The sequence below is a fragment of the Drosophila obscura genome, unplaced genomic scaffold, assembly GCF_018151105.1.
Source record: "Drosophila obscura isolate BZ-5 IFL unplaced genomic scaffold, ASM1815110v1 contig_165, whole genome shotgun sequence".
NCBI lineage: Eukaryota > Metazoa > Arthropoda > Insecta > Diptera > Drosophilidae > Drosophila > Drosophila obscura.
Window position 1 is genome coordinate 36230 of NW_024542752.1, and position 19578 is coordinate 55807.

At 45.0% G+C, this 19578-nt stretch overlaps 1 protein-coding gene across 1 annotated transcript in view; it reads right to left on the reverse strand.

Moving 5' to 3' along the window:
- The window catches only part of LOC121403886 (serine/arginine repetitive matrix protein 1-like), a 62894-nt gene that overhangs the window by 17445 nt on the left and 25871 nt on the right, over positions 1-19578 (reverse strand).

Here is a 19578-nt window from a genome sequence, read left to right on the forward strand (position 1 = left end):
AGCTCTCAGCTGGTAAGTTCTCAGCTTGTAAGCTCTCAGCTGGTAAGCTCTGAGCTTGTTAGCTCTCAGTTATTGGCTCTCAGCTGGTAAGCTCTCAGCTAGTAAGCTTACATTTTATTTACAAAGTAACATGCAATGCAGGAAAAGGAAAAGTAAAGGTAAAAGCTGTGTGCGACATGCGTAGGTTGGTGTTCGAATAGACTTTTGAAGAAAGTTCCAAGCTTCTGCTGCTTGTGGTGTGGTGAAGTTGAGTGTGTTATATAGAGGTGAAAAGTGGCAAGGCCAAAAGCATGAGTTTATAGTTGTCCTTAGAGGTGCAGTAGCAGAGATAGAAGATGATAGATAGCATAGATAGATGGAGTGAATCTTGTTTGCTGTTTGCTGTTTCTTGGATGTTTCTTAGCTCTTAGATAGATGAAGTGAAGAATTGTTGCTAACTTCTTGCGAATGGCCACGCAGCCGCTGCTGCTGGGCTGATCCATGGACCTGTAATGCCGAAGTTTTGACATGGCGCATGGCGTTATGTGTCTGCAAGCGCAGATCCTTTGCTAGTCAATCCTAGATATCCTTTGGGGCTTTGGTTTTATTTCGGCTGCTACTGGTCCTTCAGCTGCGTCTTTTTGTCGATGCCTTTTATTTGATGCTTTTCCTACACCAATTTCGCATCTAGAGTGGATTTTGTTTTTGCTTTTCGCTTGCTTTGATTTTTTGGTCAATAAATTTTATCTCTCTTTTGCATATCTCTCTGCATGGGCTGTGCAACACTGTAAATTGTTGCTTGCATACGCTTTTTGCAACACTGGAAATATGCTTGGGGTTATTTGCACTTCAAAGGTTAACTCTTCATTGGAATGGGTTTGGTTTCGTTTCTCGGGGCCGAATGTGCTGTGAGTTGTACATTAACACTAAAAGTTACTGTATTTAACGGTATTTAATTGTATTCAACGGTATTTAACTGGATTAAACTGTATTTTTAACTGTATTTTGTTTTGCAAGTTGATTGATTGGTTGGTTGTTCGGATCGTTAATTGGTTATTTGTGTGGCTGGGGGGTGGGGGGGGATTATTTGTTGGTTTTTGCTACACACAGAGACACAGAGATACACTGGAAAAAAATTGAAGAAAAGAATATTGGTTTTGGTAATTTAAGAAACATTAAATGGGATTAATATTGGGTAGATTCTCGCTATAAAAGGGATTTTAATCTATAAAAATAGTGGGTGGGGTAGTTAATTTCTCGTTCTCTAGGAGGGGTAGCTTGCATATTCATATATGTATATATGTATTATTATTCTACTGCAAATATATATGTACCATAATAATATATTATTACCAAAAAAATAATATAATAATATACGTATTTAACTAAAAGAGTTTCAGTTTAATCATGCTAAAAATAATTGGTAATAATTTGAAATTAAAAATACAAGTTGGGGGGATATTCCCGCTCTTGTATAGATTCATATTTGGGTATTTTGGGAAACTCCCAACAGTTTGAGGTGTCTTTTATTTGAAGATTGCTATGCCCTGTCTCCTGTCCACCTTTGGCCTCTTTTCTCTTTAAAGTTGTAGCCCACAGATTCAGAAATCTACTTTAAACATTCGCTCTTGAATGCCACAAAAAACGCCCCACTGCCGCCTCAGCCACTTACAAGCGAACCAGAAAATATAGAAATTCTTTTTGCAGCTTGTTAATAATGCAGAAACAATTCAATTTAATTTTGAGAGCAGAACGAAAAATGTTTGCCCAAGAAGTCGCATGGGGGGACATGAAAAGTCCTTGCGGTTTTTGTTTTGTTTTTTTTTTTTAGGGTATGTGCAACGAGAGTGGCCTTGGAGCATGGTCAGCAGGGAGAGCAGCAGCACCACACACACACACACACACACACATACATATGTAGATGGCTGCATTCAAGATCGAGAGTCCACGAATAATCACATAGAGACTGCGGGTCGTATCCTGCGAAGCCAATCAAAATGAAGCATCAACTTTATTTGGCCGCAAGTAAATGGCCATAAACTTAATAACTGGCAGACTACAGGGCCAGACTGATTCTCCCTCTCCCACTCCCACTGTCTCTCTCTCTGCTTTGCGACTGGGAGCGGACATAGACACGAGCGGAAGTTGTCAAGTGGGTGCCAGAGTGGAGTTTCATGAAAGTTGCTCAAAGTGGACTGAGGCTCGACCTGCTTTGTCCGTCAATGAAATACTTTGCCAAAGTAGTTCCAAGCACCAAAGTTTGTAACTTCTCCTGCTCTTCCTGCTCCTCCTCCGCCTTCCTCTCTCGGGTGCGTCCAGTGGGGATTCAAGGGTATGCTGTGGGCATTGTAAAGATGTAGCCATATGATTGGGCCATATTATATGTATAATTTTGAGCCAGGGCATAGGGTATCTCATAGTCGAAAATTATTAGTAAATCTTACTAAATTTCGCATTGCAGTCCGATTTTTCCTACTTGTAGGAAGTTCAGCAACAGCCACAGCAGCCGCTTAATCAATTTCAAGTGCAGCCCGAGCAGCAGCAGCAGCAGTAGCCATCATTATGAGCATCATGAACATCATAATCATCATCATCATCATCGTTGGGCACCTGGCCAGACTTCGCTTCGGTGGCGCTCGAGTGGGCGGGCAGAGCAGAGCAGAGAAGTTGATTGACAGCTGTCAATTTGCGTTGCCCGTGAAGTGTGTGCCATGAACAATTTTCAACTCAATTTTCCCACTTTTCTATTCCAGCTTTGGTCTGCTGCTCTGCGTTGCTTCTTCTTGCTGTTGTTGCTGCTGTGGCTGCTGTTGTGCTGGTTTTTCCGTCCGGTCTGCGGCTAAGCTGGAACAGCTGCACATGGACATGTACTACGGGCACACAGAGTGCTGGCCCATGTCGGGGTCACAGTGGCAGAATCCAAACAAGAAGCAGCAGCAGAAGCAGCTTCTGCAGCAGTCTATGTCGGGATCCGTTTACCCAGCGGAAGTCAAGAGGAAAGAGACAAAAGCGACAGCTTTTGCTTGTACCCTCTCTTGGGTTGCCCAACACTGGAATCGATAGAGCCCATAATTCGATGCCTGTCATCTTTGCACAGAATCTCAAAGGAGATTCAAGCCAATGCAATTGTTTCTGAACTTTAGAAAGCTGCCCCAAAGAGTTGCCTCCAGCAGTGGCAGCCCCATGGAAAGTTAACTCAATATTAAGAGCGAGTAAAAGTTATTCCACTTGAATGGCGGTGGTTAGTCGATAAGTTCAACCACTTATTAAAGTGCAACACACACTTAACACCTGACACTTCACATCACATCAGAATAATGTTAACATTTAAGCTGGAAATAATACTCTCATGGAGTTGCCAACTCTTGTGTGAAGCTGCAATCGAATTAGTTAAATGGGTAATCAAATATTTGCATTGCATTTGATTGAGCTTATAGTTTGCAGTTAAATTAAATTGAATTATGACACGCAAGGTGGAACAAACTCTGCAGCAATTGGACATACTCGGGCAGAAGTATGTCGGTTCAGAACCACAAAAGCTGTGGCTCAAAACTATTTAACGAATACCATACACATACATATAGTACATTTGCATGTATGTATTAGCTTCAGAGTCCAAGGGAGATTTAGCTCGAAACATAATACCGGAAGTTAAGAAGTCTGCTGCCAGCTGCTTGCTGGCTTGCATTTCAATGTGGCTTAAGCTGCGGCTAAACGATCTAATAAAATTGTAGGTACCAAATCCATCAGCTCCATTAATCTGCATTATCCTTAAGAACTCATTGCGCTCGCTCTGCTTTCAATTTGCTTTGCCCCTCCCCAGCCGCCGAGGTGCCAACTCGCTTGAATACAAATTGTGTCTTTCTTTTTTTTACCTTCAGCTTCAGTTTGTAGCACCGCAAAATGAAACAATTTAGTTAAATACCCAACATTTTACGTTTGCTTTTTGCCTTGAATAGGTTGCGGGGGGGCGGTTCTGGTTTTGTTCCTGCTCCTGCTGCTGTTGTGCTGCTGCTGAGCAATAAAATGCAATTCGTTATAATAAAAAAAAGCGAAGCAGAAACAGAAACAGATGAAGCCGAACATTTTGGCCAGTTGGCACCTGCCGGACACCAGAGAGACTTCGACTCCGACTGCGCCTCCTCTCTTGCTCTAGTCTCGCCTTGAGGCCATCCTTGGGGCTCTCCTGATGTCTCCAGTCGTCGTCCTTGTGCTCTTAAGTGACTTTTCATGTTGTGAATGGAGCCTGCTGGTCTGCAGGTCCTGGTCCTGGTCCTGGTCTGCTATTTAGTTAATTTTAGAGCGTCTGTCTCCAGTCCCCGCTGAAATATTACTTGGGCATTGGCCAACAGTTTCCTTTTGATGTAATTGCCGTGCCACACAGTTTGGCTGTGGATGGTCGGGGGTGTGGGGAAATGGGAATGGGTATGGTTTGCTCTGTGGCAGGAGGCGGTTGCTGGGGCAGCTGTGGGTGCGGCTATTCATTGATTAACTGCCAAGGCTCAGTGAAGACACAAGGAAGACAGACAGGAAGACAGCGCTGATGGCCTGACGCTGGCTGGACGGCTCTTGGGGCTATTTTCATTTAACATTTTCATTTTCATTTTCGTTTACGTTTTCTTAATTTTTTTTTTTTTTTCTTTCAGAATTTTGTCTTTCAGCTGTTGTTGTTTCTGTCGTTGTTGTTGTTGTTGTTTTCATCTTGGGTTTCGTTTTGGCATTCAAAGTTGGAATACCTGAAAATGCTTGGTAAATTAGATCAAAGGACCAGAAAGTACGTGCCGGCATTTACCCCAGACGAAGGTCTTTCCCATTCCCGCAGCTTTCGTGCCTCCTCACCACATCTTTGCAGCCCTGCTGCCCCGCTGCCCCAATTGAACAGCCTCCCTGCTACAGGTTTCCTCTACAATTTCTCCTCTCTATGCCCAGTTCTCTCTGTGTCTGTGTCAGAAGAAAGTACTTGGAAAGTCGGATTAAGTAATTTGCGCGTGCCACTTTCAATTTCTGTGTGTACACCACCCGCCCCACCGCTTAGGGTGAAGCAGAAAAGAGCGAAAGTTGGGCAAGCAAGCAAGCAAGCAAGCATTTTTTGTTTTGTTTTTTGTCCTTTATCGTTGCCCCTTTTCTTTGGTGGGGCTTTTGCTTTGGTATTTGCCTTCTGCAGGGGCTTGGGTGCCTGCCGTTTACCCTGGCCCCGCCCGGAGAGGTTGGCTGGCGGCTTAGAAGCCAGGCCAAGCATTTGAATAAATAAATAATTAAAGTTCCATTTTCTACACACACATCATCTATGCGTAGATCGAACATCAACTGTCTTTATGGATATACTAACACACACACACACACTGGAATTGAGCATCATTTCCGTAGCCGAAAGCTTTGTTCCGGCGGCGTTTGATAGAAGTTGTAGCATACTTTTCAGCGGACAGCCACAGCCACGACCACTATGCAAATGCCAGTGAAAAGGTGCTGGCAAAACACTTAAGCCGTTTAGTCCAACTGGCTCAATGCCAGACACACACACACACACACACACACAGCATATAGGAGCAGACAGAGAGAGAAAGAGAGAGGGGAAACAGCTACAGAGAGAGAGAGAGAGAGAGAGAGAGAGCCGGTGCCTGGCATTGTTGTAGCGGGTAATCTAATTTCCTTGGGATGCCATGACGATGACAACGAAAGACTTTCCCTTTCTCTGTCTCTGTCCCAGACCCATATCCGCACCCATCTTAAGTCCTCACAACTTTTTCGTCCGATTCTGCATAATTCAAATGGACAGCGCAGCACAGCACAGCGCGGCCCAGGCCGATGATGGTGATGATGATGGGCCATGCATATTTAATGGAATCAGCTGGAAATCAAATGACTTACGTCCCAACCAACTGCCAAGAGCAGTTTCAGATTTCGAGCCTGGCTGCCAATCCTACTCCAGCTGTTGCATTCAGAGCTGCAAACCAACTTTTCGAAGTAGAAGTAGATTCAAAATTCCGCGATTTAATGCCCTATTTTTGTGCATATTTATTTAGGTTTTTGTTGTAGATAAATTAAATACAAATTTAAATAAATTAAGCATGAAATCAAACAATAATGTAATGAGTAAAATGGATTTAGTTTTGTGTGTGGGGTGTTTGAGGTGTTCGGCTTAATGTTGCCATTTTCCCACATGACGTTCGAGCGTGCAGTCGGAATTAGAGGCAGCTCCAAGAGAACGTCAGTGTGGGTCTTTTCGAGGCATCAGTGTTGTTTAAATATTATCTTCAAATCGCTGGTCTAAGTCGATCCAGTGGGGGAACGAAACATCGTAATCCTCGAAGAATTCCGTGCACTCGGATTCGTCGCAATAAGTGCCAAAGCCAGTCAGGACCATTACAAAATAGGCAATAATGCAAGCGCACTAGGGGTAGGGTAAGGGTAAGGTGGGGAGTAAGCGTAAGATCCCAACAGTTGCCACCACACTTACCATTACGTATAGCAGCTTCATTTCTTAAAAGTTATTTCACAATATTTTCCAATATTTTTAGGCAGACCAAAATTCGTTCTGTTTCCCAGTTGCTTTACTTGTAGTCAGTCAGAATGGCAGACTTGGAAGCGACTACTGCTACTGTTTATGTGCTGCATTTGTCTTGTTAGGGAGCACTAACAAAACTTCTAAAATGTCAGTCAAACTGAACGAATAGCCAGAGATAAAATCTAAACCTTTTGCCCCCGAATTAAGTCCATTTCGAGTTGTTCTTGATGGGAGCCTTCGAGTCGTTGCCGTTAAAATCAATTTGAAATTTGAAAAGGGATCTTAAGCCTGGCGCAAACATTGGACAACAAAATTAAATAAAATATTTGCCGCAAACTGAAGTTAATGAGTTCCAGGCGATTAAGCTGAGGGATAACTTTTTTCCGAGCATTGGTTAGGGGGGGGGCTTGGGAGCTTCCGCAAGTGATTCAGCACAGCCTTCAAGTTGAATCAATAATTTTCTGGGATATGAAATGATTTTGTTGAATTTTTGATAAGGGTTCTGGGGCAGCCAGTCGGGCGGCAGCTGCCCCTTCAAAAACCTGAGGTCTCGACTCTCCGCAGCATGAGCAACAGTTTCCAAGTGAGGCACAAGGACATGGTTGGTGGCTGAGTACACGGTCCAGGGGGCCGTCGAGAGCAGGGCAGTCAAGTGCTGGCAAAGTGCAAAGCCAACAGCAAGAACGATGTCAAAAATAGTGCTCAAAGCAGGTTCCTGGATAGCACAAGGTAGCGGTGGTGAAGGATGCTGTGGGGTGGGGCTTTTCGGCTGTGGGCTGTGGGCTGTGTTGCCGTGCTCTGGGCAAAGGGGTGAGAAACATCACACAGCTCCCACCAGCAGCGCCCTTCCCCCTAACAACCCGGAACGAACCGCATCGTTTGCTCGTTTATTTGCCAACAAGTCTAAAATGAAATTAATTATAGTTACGCACAGTTTCCATGACCCAAAAGGGACACACTTCACCCTCACCCTCACATTCACGCGCGGCGAGCATCTCACTGGGTCCCGCATGTTTGGCCAGCGCTCTTTTTTTTTCGGCGGGTGTGTAGGGGACCTTTTGATAAATGGCAAGTCAACTATCGCCCATCATCAACAACAACAACAACAACGGCAGCGGGAAAAAATAACAGACATTCCCAAACAGCGAGACAGGGCCCCAAAAAGAGTAAGCAAATTATGCAGCAGCAGCAGCAGCAGCAGCAACAAGCTGTTGATTACCACACTGGAAGAAAGTTCTTGGAGATTCGGGCTTCTGGGGGGGGGTCTACAAATTGCAGCATAAAGCGAATCGAAGGAGATTTTCCAATATTTATATTCAAGTGTATTTTTGGGCCACGCTCTTTCAGAGTGGCCTTTAAATAGCCCAAGATGGTCGAGCCCTGCCTCTCTCTCTCTCATTGCTCTTCTCGCTTTCCCTTTCACTGTCTCTGTCTCTGTCTGACCCTGAACTTTTTAATTAATGCTTGCAAGTGCGTGAACATCGAGCATTGGAAGGGCTCCTTGGCACACACACACACACGCACATAGCAAAGATATGCATACACATTCTTGCATACACACACACACACGTACGTATACGCAATATGCTTGTCGAAATAAAATGGCAGAAGCCGCAGAAAGCAAAACAAGATAGAGAGGAGAGGAGAAGACATTTCCCTTTGCTGGTTAAAAAGCGGGGCCATAATTCGGAGTACTAAGAAAGCGAAAAGAAGGAGTGAGAGAGAGAAAGAGAGAGGCAAAGAAGGAGAGAGATGGAGCGAAACGGATGGGGACCGGGCTTTTGTTTACATTTTAAATAAAAAATTTAACGAGCTACAAAATTTTCTCAGCCAGAGACAAGAGCAAACAAAAGAGAGACAGCGAAAGAGAAAGTGAAAGGGAAAGTGAAAGTGAAAGTACGTATAGCTGGATGAGCGTGAGGGAAAAGTGAGAGTGGGAGATAAAGTTGAAGTTGGAGTATAAAATAAACACAAATTTATAGCACTGTATGTGGGGTGTGGGGGGGATATAGGGATACACACGCATGTGGATACACGCAGACATTCAAATAAATAGGACACTCCCCATCCCCATTAGCCATCAGACAAAATCGCAATTATCGCTTAGGAGGGATTATTTAAGCGGTTAATCTGCCGACTTTACATTTTGGATTTGTTGATGTTTCATGGCAACTCGTAAATATTTTATTATAGCAGAATAAAGTCAATATTTGCTGCAAATGGCGGATGGAAACGCATGCCCTGGGACATTTTCATTCTGTAAATGGCCCAGTTACCCAGTGCCAGTCGTACGCGCATTTTTCTGTAATTTAAATGGTGAATAAAGCCATACCAGAAGCTATATTAAAGTGGCAAATATATTATCCCCTGCAGAGGCAAGCCGATAGAACGCATTATTAATTCAAAATTAGTCATTGAAGTTATTGAAGTCTTAATCATACGAGTAGCTGCGCTATTTCATCAGGAGACACATAATTATTACGCATAGAAGAGGCAAGCGAAGAGCTTCCAACAGCCTGCAGCTGAATCGTAATGATCCTCTCTCCATAAGTACACAAGACAAATAGCCCTGCCACAAGCCATGCCCATCGCCTTCTCTCTGAAATGATCCTTAAAGGCCACTTTGCCCCGTCATGGGTTGGGGCTACATTTTATAACATTTGTAAATCTCAAAAAGAGCTTACAACACGAGTTGAAAAATGGCCAAAATGGTATGCCATCTAACGGGATTTTAAAGAGCAGTGAATGATATGCAAAGGACCCTCCCAGCGGACAGGTGGGACAGGTGCTGGGGGTGCTCCGATCCGACAGGTAAGCAAAGGAAAAAATACAAAAAGAGAAGGGGAATCGCATGCCTATGCATCGTTCCACTCTGTTTTATGGTTCATAAACTTTCGCTCCTTTGGTGAGTGCTTTTTGCCCTTTTTTTTATGGGGCCAACGTTGAATAAAAAACTGATTTGTTTTTTCCTTCATCGTTTGATGTTGTTGCCGCGCGCTGCGTGCCCCTTGCTGCTCCTTACCTCCATGCTGCGTGCTCCCCGTGGCAGCTTCCAGTTTGTTGGTTGCTGATTTGTGCCATTTGTTGCCACCAAAATGTGGCTGTCAGTCTCTGTCTCGGTCTCTGTGTCGGTCTCTTGCTCTGTCTCTGTCTGCCTCTCTCTCCCCTCTCTCTCCCTGGCTTGTGTGCTTGTGTGTGGGTGTGCGGATAACATATGGCACTCACTTCAATATAATCAACATCATCATCACGCTGACGAGTTGTTAATGATGAACATAATAATGACAAAAGGGACAGGGAACAGAACACACACCGCACCGAGACGAACTGAAACGAAACCCGCCGTATCCCGGTATTCCGGAATCCATCCTGGCGCTGCTGCTGCTTCGAATGATGAGAAACGCTTTGGGCCAACAAAGTTGTTAACATAAAATGGCTCACTGCACACACACACACACACACACACACACACACACTGCACACATACGCATACGTACACGAAGGTACACCCACAATTTGTCTCGCATGGGGGTGTCTGTGTGTGTGTCTGCGTCTGTGTGCTTTCACCTTTAATAGTCCGCATCTGTCATTGCAATCGTTTTCGGCCTTGCAGGTGGCAAAAACAAGAAGAGCACTGGGCATGGGGGAGCATGGAGCATGTGGAATGAGTCATGTGGCATGGGGCATGGGGCATCCTCCATCAATTTTCCAACCATCAAATCTCGTATTGATCGACGCCACAAACTCAAAACTTGCACACAAAAGTGAAATTGGCAAAAAAAAAATAAATAAAAAAATAAAATAAAAATAAAAAAGAAAATGTGAAAATTTCATTAGATTTTGCATTTGAAGAAGGTAAAAATCACGAGGGGTTGTTTCTCCTTGCGTTGCTGCTCTGACTTTTCTCTGGGACCCTTACTTGGACTTGGACTGGGGACTGGGACTGCGGGGCAAACTTTTCATGTTCTCCCCTGGATATTCTGGGGCCGGGGTTTGGGCTTGCCTTCAGGTTTTTCCCCTCAGATTTCCATGCTGGCCGGCCGCGGGCGATGGATGATTTTGATTTTGCTGCTGCTGCTGCTGCTGTTGTTGTTGATGTTTTTCCCCCGTTGTTGTGGGTTACCTTCCGGTGCTCTGTGGCGTATGAGCAATGTAAACAACTCACCCATACGCCCCACATATACACACCAAACCCACCAAACCCTACAGAGATAGAGCGAAAGCGCTGTCGTTCCCCTTTCGTTCGCATCCCTTTGCCTTACTCAAAAGAGCCCTTCCCTGCCTTTCCATCTTAAAGCCAGGCAATGGCAGCATAATCCGAACAGGCCTTTCAATCTTTATACATATGGAAATATGTGTCTATGGGGCACGATTTTGTGCTCATTACTGTGGCAGAGATCTCAGCTCGCTGGATGGCTTGCAGGAAATTCAGTTGAGATTCAGGCTGCCAGCTATCAATTATCTAATAGAAAAATCGCATGTGAGGGGGAGGAGAAATCAGCCGGCAAATTGTAACGCAATTCATGCAATGCATTTCCAGAGATTACCCCCGTCAAGTGGGCTGGGGTGGCGGGCCGCGTGTCTGCGTGGGAATTCCAGGGAGTAAGCAGCACTCGCCTCAGCGTGGGCGCCTAGCGGGGCAGAGCGCTGAACGCTGATGCTGAAGTACTTACAAGAATTGCTCAACTATTAAGCAAAGTAGGGCCCCAAGCTGGGGGCACAGAAGCAGAAGCAGCCCGCCCAGCAACAAACTATATACACACACACACACACACTCAATTTGTATGGGGAATAAGTCAATGTTGGGGGCTTGTTTGCTGGTTGGGCAAGCGGAAACGACAGGCGAGAGATGCCTGGCAATGCGGACAAAAAAAAAAAAAGGTTCAACTTGTTGCAACAACTTTTCGCTAGACAAAAAGGGGAACCCGCTCCAGTAGACACGCCGCACAGGATATGTTTTATGGGGAGCGATAAATGTTATTAACTTCACTGGGCAGGGAAAACTTTTGTAATTGAACGGCCCGGCCCGGCTCGGCTGGGCCACGTTGGCTACAAGTCCGCCGAGAATATAGCTACGAGTGTAGTATATATGTGTGTAGTATGTTCTATATATAGCACTCTGGGCATTGGGTTGTTTAACTGCGACAAAGTCAGCGAAGAGCAACATCCTGGGAGTTGCGGCTTATGTGTAAGCTCCGAATATTTACAAGTTCTCTGTGCTCTGTTCTCTGTTCTCAAAACAAAACATATCCAGTTATCTGAGCGAACAAATCATTTGATGCCACTTATCATTACGTAGTTGTATTTTCATTCAAGAGACACTACTATCGACTAGATATATACAAATTAACTGTTCCAAATAAGCTTTTAACAGCAGCGACCCGATCTCGTTTTCCGCGTGGAGATGCCAGAGGCGCTGAGCGTGCCCGATCTGCACAGACCCTGCGTCTTCTACAGCGGCCCGATGGATGTCCTGCACGGCCTGATCGCCGGTCCCATGGACGCGCACAGCACGTACCTCTAGCTGCACGACAGCCTCATGGCGGCCACCTTTGTGTCGACCGTCTGCGCCGGCTGGGAAAATTCGCGAAAAGTGCGCCGTTAGGGTGGCAGGTGCGCTACCTCCTCATGTTCAACGGGCCCGAATCGGAGGTGTTCTTGCCGCGGGACCACCTGCTCCTCGGCCTCATGGCGGACGAGCCCGTGGACCAGCCCCAAGACCCACAGATGCCGGCCGGAAAGAGTATTTGGAGCAAAATGCTGTGCCAGGCGCTGATGGAAGCGGATCCCATGTTTGGGCTGGTGTCGCTGTCGCTGCGTGATGTGTGCGGCTTCATCCACAAGCAGTACAGCGGCAACAAGCGCGCAAACTCAATTGTGTCCTGTCAGCGTGTCTGCATGTAACTGCCTGAGGCATGCGAGTACATATACATATGTATATCTATATGATTTGAGCCATATTTGCTTATTGACATGGATGGGAACTGAACCCCGCCAGCCCGCAGCCACGGCGATTCCCTGGACTTTGCCTGTCCGTCGAGGCGTAAATGGGCACTGAAGTGCGTTGCGCATTTTGTGGTCCGCCTCCTACACCGCCCATTCCTCCCATTCCTGCCATTCCTCCGCCTCTGTGGCACATCGACACAATCGACTGGGTCTGGGTGACCTCGTTGCTGGCGCTGATTAACGCTCAACGCCCAATTCTCTGAATTGTTCGCAGTGTTGGTCAACGCTGGCATGTCGGTTGGAGTGGGGGAATTTCATCGATTGATGAAACCCCGTTCCAGAGAGAGAGAGACAGAGAGAGAGCTAGTGACTGCCAGTTAAGCCTAATGAATTTGTGGCTCGACTTCCTCGGTTTTATTCTGCACTGAAAACACTGGCAGTGTTGGAAAGCACAGAAATTCGGTACTGGGTTAACCCTTTTGCAGTGCCTCTTTGCAGTTGAATGCACTTTTTCTTTCTCCATGGATGATGCTGTGGCAATGCTTGGTTTCTGCTGCCGCTTTCTGTTTTCTCACAATTCCTTTTTTGCTCCCCTTTGGATGCACTGACGGGCGAACTATGTCGCATTATATCTGCCTTCTTTGCCTTACACACATCCCCTTTGACAACCAATCTAATATATCCCTTAACTCTTCGAGTGCCAGCTATAAAAAGAGCTCTTGAATGGGTTTAAGCCAGTTCCAGTTTCAGTTTCAGTTCCAGTGAACTTTTTTGGCATTCAAACCGAACGCTTAAGCTGCTTTCGTTTTCTCCGACTCAGTTGCTTTTCGTTTTCGGTTGGAGGCAACATTTCCGCTCTCCCCGGGCGCCCATCAGTCTCTCCACGGAACGAGTTAACGAATTGAGATGGCTGCTCGAGATATGAGCCGCAGAAAGGCTTTCGCTTTAGTCCATATTTATTATGAATTCGTCTTTAATATGCGAGAGGCAATCGTGTATACAAATAATGTACAGGCAGATAAACATGTGGGGCGGGGGCGGGGGCGGGGGCTGCTGTAGGAGTGTGGATAAACACTCAAAGAGAATGTTTGGGAAATGGTCACGGAAATGGAAACGAAACAAATCTTGATCTGGTTCTCGTCCCACGCCCTCCTCCACATGTAGCTACAAGTATCCCCGTGTCCATGTATCTGCGCACCAAAAGTACAAAAGTATCTTTGCAGTATCCCCCGGCCACCCACCAATTTATATGCAGAACGGTTCACACTCAATTGGCAGTTACCGCGTGATGTTCAAGCTGTTTGTCTTGCTCCCCTGTTTATTTTCTCGGTTTTATTCGTGTACTTTTTTCCTCTTCCTCTAACTGTGCCTCTGCCTGTGCATCTGTGTTTGCTTTTGCTTTGTTTTTCTTTGCTTTGTTTTGCTTTGTTTTGTTTTTCACTTGCCTTCACATTGAAATTCCGCTTAACATATTTACGCGCGTGGCACTGGCAGTGGCAGTGTAAACGGGGTATACTCGTAGAAGCCTTGCGGCTGCGATTGGAGCAGCCCAAAGTCAGAGTTCGAGTCAAAGAAATCGTGAATTTATAGTGATCTGATTGATTTAGACTGCAGCTACAAGTGACATTTTGGGCAATTACTAAGGGGGGAAATAACAAATAAGGAAAAAAAGGATGGTCTTGGACTGGAAGAGTTTGAAAGCTGCTTGAAAGCAAACATTTGTTGCACCGATTTGCCGCATCTCGTATCTCGCATCAGAATTAATTATTAATGCTCCACAAACGCATCGATTCATTTGGTATTCAGCGCAGCTGCCACAAAATCTTCCGTTTATCCACTTCCTTCCATTGTAATTGGCTGCCAGCTAATTAATCCCCGCTCGTTGAAAGTTGAAAGTGACTTTGGTATTCGACTTCCTTTGGCCTGCCTCTGCGCGGCGTTCTGGCACTCCTTTTTTTTGTTGTTGTTTTCTTTTGCTTTTTGCCTTTCCCCTTTCCCACTTCATGTTTTTTTTTGCATTTGCAATTTTATTTATTTATTTTTAGCTGCGAAGATTTATGCAAATTGATTGCGAGTCTATTAAATTTGCATATTTATCAATTTGTTGTGCGTGGCTCAGTTTCAGTTTCAATTTCTTTTGTGGGCGTGGTCTGTGTGCTCTTGCCTTCTCCTTTGGCTCTGCCTTTGGCCCGCCGCTGTCTGCTGTTGTTTGTCTTTGGCAACATATTCTAATTATATTCTCAGCTCGACTCGATTTGCATAGAACTGAGCGCTAGTATGCTCTTAGCTCTGAGCTGATCCGTTCCGAAGACTCGACAGCCATCATCCCATCCGGCTAAGCCCCGACATCAACAACAACACGGACACCGACACGGGCTAATTAATATGGATGCAATCCAATTAGTGGGCAGAGCAACATCAAAGGACACTCAAACCGAGACCCAGACCCAGAGACACTGGGCACACGCCTGACGGAGCGATCAAATATTAAATAGGCGCAAAAACTAAACCAACTGCGACAACACTCACCATAAGAAAATTATCATTATGATAATTAAAATCTATGGCTAATTGTAATGCGGCAGGGACTGCCAAGGCGAATGCGAATGGGAATGGGAATGGAAAAGGGACTGGACAAGAAAGGAGCCCGGAGCTCATTTGTCCGACCGATATCTACACTGTTGGCGTATGTCCATCCATCAGCAGCCATCGCGATGAGGTGGATGCTTGTTAAAGGCAAATAAATCTGCTCCCCATCAGCGGCGTGATGGGGAAAAATAATTTCGTTGCGACCTGGCAACTGCAGCCACGCCGAAACACCACCTACAACCCACCTACAACCCACCATCCACCACCCATCACCACTGGCCACAGTTTAGCTGCTAATGGCATTCGGGGAGGCTGGATGCTGGAGTTGTAGCTGGGGCTGCTATAATTTCGAGTTCAAGGGCATAAAACGAAACTAAGAACCTGTGATCCATATAATTTATCGATAAATATTTATGTGAAAGGGAAGGCCAGCGAGCAAGAGGGCTGAGACCCAGGCAAAGAGCACTTTATGGGATCAAATGTTCCCGAATTCCCGTCATGGGTAAAGAAAAGCAAAGAAAATAGTTAAGCCTTGCATGGCACATGTATTTTCTATGGAAATTTCACACAACGGAATCGAGTACGAGCGCTCGAGTATTTTTTTTGCTGCATATCTCGTACACGTGCAGGTGCAGGGGATTTAGTTGCAACATTTCTTCTCTTTTCATTTCCTTTGAATACAATCATTTGGAAGTTTGCTTTGAAAATATAATTGGATGTTTACAAAGAAAAGGATTTTTTTCCAATCTATTCTCAGCATTTCTAGCATGGCATATAGCAATGTCTTGCATTTGTTGACTGTTATTGAATGTATTTGTGACGGTTTAATGATTTTCAAATTAAGTAATATTCAGTTGTGAATAAAAGAGCAATGATTTTCGTTTCTAAGCATATTTCAAATGAAATTGCAGTTTTTCTACATATTTTTTTAAGTAAAACTCGCTGAGAATATTAAGGCTACAGCGTATATGATTTTTCATGGGCAGTAATTAGAAACTGGCTGATGGGCGGTGCATAGCCTGGGTGCCCTTCCTGAGTCCTTCCTGGACAGACTATTGCCACCTATCCACAATTTGTCATTTGCATTATACTCCATGAGCCGTATCAATTATATAATATGCCAAAAATTGCAAACCTCCCCGCCAGTATATATATTTTCCACGCTTGACATTTAATTATCAATTTTCGTATGCAGTCTCAGATTTATTCATTCGAAGCTGATGGCTCTGATGCAGTGAGTGTATACCCAAAATATGACAGCATGCATACAAACATTTATGTATATATGCACTTTATCTACAGTGAACTTCTTTTGTTGAGTTTCCACGTGAAGAGATGACTATTAAATGTTATATTTCACACGAGTAAAGATGCTGGTGGTGCTCGTACCTGCTGGTTGGTTGCATCGTCTCTCTGTTACACTCAGTAATAGTTTTTCTGCCAACTTTCCCCGTGTGTGTGTGTGTGTGTGTGTTAACTGTCGGGTACATTATCATAGATTAATGAGACGCTCGCACAAGGAGAAATGCAAAATTTATGGGGATAATGTTGAGCTACTTTGTTCCCACTCGCACACTTTCGCTGATTTTGCGCTTCTCTTTCGGGTATGTACATACATATGTACATATGCATATATGTATATGGGCGTGACTGTATCTTGGCGTGGGTGTATCTGTCACTGTGTCAGCGTGTGCGTGTGCGTATGTGTGTGTGTGTGTGTGTGTTTGTTTCTGTGTGTACAATGAATGCAATTTGAGCGCTCGTAAAGCAGGAAGAACCATCCCATCCATTCCAAACATTCAGCAGCAACAGCGCTTTTTTAATGTCGCCGTGTCCGTCCTCTCTAAAGGGCAACATTTTCTTTTACGAGCAGCTCTCTGTTTTCCATCCATTGCTGCCTCGCTCCCTCCCCTGGCCAGCGGTGCGTTGGGCTTATCTGCATCTGCACAGCGACCAAGGGGCGGGGCACAAAAAAAAAGGGGAAACTAAAACTTTTCCACCGTCAGAACAGGCCCGACCAGACCAGCACCCACCCAGCCATTAAAATGCATTCCATATGCGATCCGCGTGGCCTTCTCTCCATTGTTTGACAGCTGTCAACTGACAAGTCTTTTTCGCTCTCCCTCTCAATCTCTATCTCTTTCTCACTCTCTCTGTGCTGCTCTTCTGCTTTTTTGCTGCTGCTCTTTTGCTTCTGCTGTTCTCCAGGGACCCAGTGAAATGAACAACTTGTCCGCCAATGACCCAGTGGGGCACTTGGCTGCCACTTCAGCGAGAATCGCAACTGAAATCGTCGCGTTCTTCCAGGCTCTGAGGGCGAGTGCAGTTCCATTAGGTAGGGAAACTAGGGGAACATCCCACTGAGCATTTAAGGCGCTCCAAACGAAACGTTGATGACAGCTCTTGAGCTCGCTTTTTTTGCCAAGTTTTTCAAGAACCAAAAGCCGTGGGAATTCGCACGAAATTCGAAGGGATCGATATGCTTAGCTCACAAATTGCTACAGTTTCAGTTCAGATTAAATTTAGGTCAGGATTTAATCAATATTAAATTAAGTAATTTATAATCGAATTGTGTCCGCATTGAAATATAATTACGAGCATAAAGAAATAATTAATTTAATTGTGACTTATTTGTTAGTTTCTTTTTGCTCTGCACCTAATTGTGGCACATCCCGGCTCACAGTCAGTGGTCAGGGATGGGGGGGGGATAGGGTTAAAAGCGTAGCAAATTGATTGCATAATGAATAATATTAATGGGGAAGGTGCTTAGTGGAGGTGGAGTGCTGTCGGCTACCGGAACCACGCAATTAAAACCACTTAATCCTTGAAAAAGTGCAGCAGAAAAAGGAAAAAGTCCTCGTCTGCATATCAGAGCATCGAACGGACCCACAGCAGACACGGATGAGCATGGGGTTCGATATCCCCACAACAGCAGAGAGATAAACTTTCTTTGGAGGCATGCCACTGCTTCGATATGCTGCCTCTGAAGGCATTTCATAAGCAAACCCAAACCAGTTGGATATTTCGTGTCTGTTCGAGTCATTTCACCTGAAAAGCAGTTGGATATGCTTCCATTCCACTGCCCCAGTCGATATGGATATGGATATGGATATGGATGTGCTTCCTCTTTCGAGTCATTGGCATCCCAGACAAAGCAGTTCGAAATGCTACGCTCAGAGGCATTTCAGATCCCAAACCAAACCAAACCAAACCAAACTAGGATAGCCGCTGCCCTTTGTCGGACGCTGGCCAATTAAAGGCAGTTTCCTGTCTTGCTTAAAGGGTCGTTTTAAGCAGCGTTGCGACGGTCGTTGCCATGACTCGGCTCGGCCTTCAGCCCGGGCAAAGCCTAGTGAACAACAACGACAGCAACAGCAGCAACAATTATAAAGGGCGCATCGGCAAATGGCAGACAGAGAGTGGAGGAAAAACAACAGGAAGCGGCGAAATGAACAAATCAGTCGAAACGGAAGGAAATGCTTAAACGATATGAAAATCCCGTTTGCTGGCAGGCTGTGGAAATATTAAATATTATTACTGCTGCCAGTAGCTGCTGTAACTTCTGGGCTTTTCCACACACACACACTTGCCCATTCTCTGCAACTGTCCCACCGGATCAGGCCGAGACGGGCCCCAACGGGAAAGGGGATAACCGATAAATGAATCACAAGGAAATTATTCTCAGCTAAAGGCCCTGCATGAGCATAGAAATAGTCGAAAAGAACGCGTCTCGGATTTATGCGAAGTCTTAAGTTCTTTCAGAATAAAGCAACAGCATTGAGAGTGAACCAAATGCACCATAAAATAGTGTGGAATTTCAGTAAAAGAAATTCGGAGACATTAAAAACAATTTACAACCAAATTGTGTCAGGTTTTTAGGTGTAATTTGCATCACTCAAGACATTAATTTAAATGCATTAAGTATGATTTCATGCCGTCGTGAAACGAGTTTCGACTGACTGGGAACCGCTTGAGCAGAGCATTGGCCATTCGTTGCCCGTACAATGTTGTTGGTAACATTTCTTTTTTTTTTTATTATGGCAGCTGGTCGTGTTGGATGGCAACGATGGGTTAATGCCTTTTCCAATGCGCCCCCACCCCTTTGGCCGTGTCCGCAATGACGTCCTTGTGTCGTCTCTGGCTCGTATTGTTTCTGCTTCTGTGGTTTTTTTTTTCTTTTATTTTTTTTTTCTGTTTTTCTGGGCAGTTTTTAATAACGCGCTTTGGATGTCAGATGGATCATACCCGACTAAGAATCCAACTCCAACTGCGTCTCCAGCATTCAGCATCAGCATGAGCAGTCGGCGGCCTCATCAAATTTTATGATCGCACTCAAACACTCACGTGCCCCGGCTCTGGCGAGCAATTAATGGCAGCAGCAGGTTTATGTTCCAGTATTTGGCAAAGCAATTCGAATGCCACCTTTTGTTTTTATAGTTGCCACGTCAAACAGGGTCGCTTCTCAATGGAATTTGGCAGGGGTACGGGCAGGGGTACGGATATTTCATATGATTTATATTGCTGTGCGAATGTCTGTTTAATTAATTCGGAAAATGTTT